The sequence below is a fragment of the Etheostoma spectabile genome, chromosome 12, assembly GCF_008692095.1.
Source record: "Etheostoma spectabile isolate EspeVRDwgs_2016 chromosome 12, UIUC_Espe_1.0, whole genome shotgun sequence".
NCBI classification, from domain to species: domain Eukaryota; kingdom Metazoa; phylum Chordata; class Actinopteri; order Perciformes; family Percidae; genus Etheostoma; species Etheostoma spectabile.
This window is the reverse complement of record NC_045744.1, coordinates 4795060-4797929: the sequence shown is the minus strand read 5'-3', so window position 1 is coordinate 4797929 and position 2870 is coordinate 4795060. Positions and strand designations below refer to the sequence as shown.

The 2870-nt window shown below is 40.0% G+C and overlaps 1 non-coding gene and 1 pseudogene across 1 annotated transcript; one reads left to right on the top strand and one right to left on the bottom strand.

The window, feature by feature from the left end:
• LOC116698801 (contactin-associated protein-like 4) overlaps positions 1 to 2870 on the top strand; it is a 421932-nt pseudogene that overhangs the window by 152291 nt on the left and 266771 nt on the right.
• trnal-uaa (transfer RNA leucine (anticodon UAA)) lies at positions 1644 to 1724 on the bottom strand. The gene has a single exon. It is a non-coding gene; the product is annotated as a tRNA-Leu (tRNA).

The following is a 2870-nucleotide window of genomic DNA, read 5'->3' as shown; positions in this document are numbered from 1 at the left end:
TGTCTTTATACAGATACTTCAATACAGATAATAAAGGGTGACCACACGGTTCTATATTCTAGAAAAAGACTTCAGATACGTATTAGACTCACAGTTCTTAAAGTAACTTCAGATACGTATTATTGAAACTAAGGTCTATAGAAAAGATACCAATCAGAATACAGTATTAGAGGACCACTAAGGTCTATTATAAAGAGACTTCAGTATACAGTATTAGGGGACCACTAAGTCTTTATAAAAGAGACTTCAGATACGCATTAGGGACCACTAAGGTCTATTAAAGAGAACTTCAGATACCTTTAGGACCACTAAGTCTATGATAAAAGAGACTTCAGATACAGTATTAGGGGACCACTAAGGTCTGTAAGGTTCATGCCTTTGTCTCCTCCAGACTGGACTATGCATACCACTTCTCATTGGATCCTATGAAGAGTCTGCAGAGGCTTCGTACATTCAAAACTCTGCACTAGTATCCTGATGAGATGGCGGAAACATGCGCATATTACCCCCATTCTCCACTCACTCACTGGCTTCCCATCTCCACCAGGATGGAGTTCAAGGTTTCCCTCCTCACTCATCAATCATCCATGGACATGCCCCCCCCTTACCCAAAGAACTTATAAAACCACGGAACACACAACCTGCTCCTTTCACCCACTCACTCAAACCTGCTCCACATTCCCAGAACCAGACTCAGGACAATGGGATAGGGCATTTTGTGCTGCTGCCCTGCCCACATCTGTGGAATGCCCTCCTTGACACCTTGAGGCACCTCAATCCACTGAGTGTTTTAATAAGGCCTTACAACATTTCTTTTAGCAAAGCTTTTAGCCCCTTTGTTTTTTCTTATCTCCTCTTCTAAGAATAGCTTTATTTCTTTTGTTGTTTGTTTTTTTCCTCTTAGAATGTATTGATGAAAAGCGCATTATAAATAAAATGTATTATATTCTTATATAAGAGACTTCAGATACAGTATTAGGGGACCACTAAGGTCTATATAAAAGAGACTTCAGATACATATTAGGGGACCACTAAGGTCTATACAAAGGAGACTTCAGATACATATATGGGACCCACTAAGTTCTATACAAAAGAGACTTCAGATACAGTATTAGGGGACCACTAAGGTCTATATTTAGAGACTCAGATACAGTATTAGGGGACACTAAGGTCTATACAAAAGAGACTCAGATACAGTATTATGGGACCACTAAGTTCTATACAAAAGAGACTTCAATACAGTATTAGGGACCACTAGGTCTATATTAAAGAGACTGTTCAGATACAGTATTAGGGGACCACTAGGTCTATATAAAAGAGACTTTCAGATACAGTATTAGGGGCCACTAAGGTCTATATAAAAGGACTTCAGATACAGTATTAGGGGACCACTAAGGTCTATATAAAAGGAACTTCAGATACAGTATTAGGGGACCACTAAGGTCTATATAAAAGAACTTCAGTTACAGTATTAGGGACCACTAAGGTCTATGATAGAGGAGACTTCGATAGAGTAATGGAGACCACTAAGGTCTTTTAATCATCTGAAGAGCCCCATTTATGGGACCTTTAACCCCTAGGGTTCATTTTCAGCAGGACCCTGAGCTTAATGACTCACTTCCTGAAACATAAAGCAAACTTTATACCAGGAGTGGGTTCGAACCCACGAGGGCAATTGCCCATTGGATCTTAAGTCCAACGCCTTAACCACTCGCCATCCTGGTACTGCTGCATGATGGAATACATCGTGATTGAAGATACATCCCAATGAGCACTACATACTAGGAAGGATTTGAATCCATGAGGATGCATTCATTACTATGTTCATTACATATTATTATTAGTTTTGTGCTACTATCCATACAAGACTAGAACAGACTTTGAAAAGACAATGTCTGACCCACTCACATCTAAAGACAACCCTCTCACATTTAACGTTAACAAACATATTTGACATGCAGATGAATGTCTCCAGTACCGGATATCTGTGTTTAATCCATCGGTAAAACTCCCTGTTGGATGACGCGCTTAGAAGGTCGAACATATCCAGACAGGGAAGAAGACTGTTCATTACCATATTGGAAATTAACTGCAACAGTGGTGTACCACTAAGGCCTAATAAAAGCATCCAAAGAGCACCATGTCATGGGACCTTTAAGATAGATAAGTGCTATTAGTCCATTACTTTTTAACAGAATAGGCAACTTCATCACACTGAAAAAAACACACTCACAACCTCCAAGAAACAAATAAGTTTGATTGTGATCTTTATACTTATACCTTTTGTTCTTTTCTTTTTTGTAATGTTAAGTTCGGACTTTACAAATGAACAGTGGTGACTGTTGATTAAAAGACGGAGAGCTTCTTTGTAATTATCATTTCTCACTTTTTGATTAGTCTCAATAACGTCTCTTTGTGTCCGTGCTGCCTTATCCCCCTCCCAACCACCCTTTCTTTTTCTTTTCATCCATTGACATCGTAACTTCTCCTCGCTCCTCTTATGTTCTTGCTTCCCTCATCCTCACTATATCCACCTTTTCACACCTCCTGGTTTCTGCCCTTTCTTCTTCACTCTTTCCTTCCATTCCTCTTACTCCCTGTCACCTGGCTATCTCCCGATCTTCCTCCTCCTTGTCCCCTTTCTTTTTTATCCTCCTGTAATCCTTTCTTCCAGTCCTCATTCTGCCTTCCTTCTTGCCATTTTGGTCTGTCCTAAGGTCTATATAAAAGAGACTTCAGATACAGTATTAGGGGACCACTAAGGTCTGTAAGGTTCATGCCTTTGTCTCCTCCAGACTGGACTATTGCAATACACTTCTCATTGGGATCCCTAGAAAGAGTCTGCAGAGGCTTCAGTACATTCAAAACTC